We start from the raw sequence: 851 nt of genomic DNA on the forward strand, positions 1-851 counted from the left end.
TCTTTTGTCTCAGACAGGACGCTGAAGAGCGCGTCGTCCTAGATGATTTCTCCGCTCCCCAAAGCCCTAGGAGGGAAGGACAGACCGACGGAAGCGTTGCTCCCAAGTGGTCCATCGCGCAGCGTCCGGCCTTGTGTTGGATGATTTCCCGGGTGCCTCTTCTGGGTAAGAGTGGACCCCACAGGATATTCCTGCTGTTCCCGTTGAGGAGCAGTGGGAGAGACGCCAACTTGGCCGGCTCCTCGGGCCGCGCGAGACCCAGGCCCCTGAGCTAGTCCCCTCGATGGGCTGAGCCCAGAGAACCAGCAAGGGAACGGGTTGCCTCCTGCCGCCGCAGGTTCTCTCTCCTCCCGTTGCAGGAAAACACTGATCCAACTCCCGCCGTAAGCACCGGAGAGGCAGCTAGATCATTTCTGAGGGCTGGGGTGGGATGAGGTGGGGTGGGGTGGGGTGGGGTGGGCGGGGGGCGCCGAGGGGCGGGTGGAGGGAGCGCTAACTCTCCGCAGGAACACGGCTGGGGCGGAAGAGGAGAAGGAGGAAGGCGAGGCCGGGTGGAAGGCCAGAAGGGCTGGCTAGCCCAGGCAAGGATACTGCGCGCCGGCTCCGGGAGCCTCCTAGCGAAGGCAGGCCTCGGACCTCCTTGTTCCTGGAAGGGTTGCCTCTTTCCGATCTGGCCCCCAGGGGACTGTGGAGCGCGAGACCTTCGGGCAACGTACCCACGCTTTCGCAACACCGCGGCCGCGTGGCCTTTCTCCTACAGATGCCTGTCGGCCAGCCTGCGGGAACTGCCCAGACCAGAGCGGGGCCCAGTGGGCGGGTCCCGGCGCGCGCACACACACGCGCGTGGCCGG

The sequence above is a fragment of the Aethalodelphis obliquidens genome, unplaced genomic scaffold (assembly GCF_003676395.1).
Source record: "Aethalodelphis obliquidens isolate GAN/ISIS:26980383/991018 unplaced genomic scaffold, ASM367639v1 scaffold2370, whole genome shotgun sequence".
Taxonomy (NCBI): domain Eukaryota; kingdom Metazoa; phylum Chordata; class Mammalia; order Artiodactyla; family Delphinidae; genus Aethalodelphis; species Aethalodelphis obliquidens.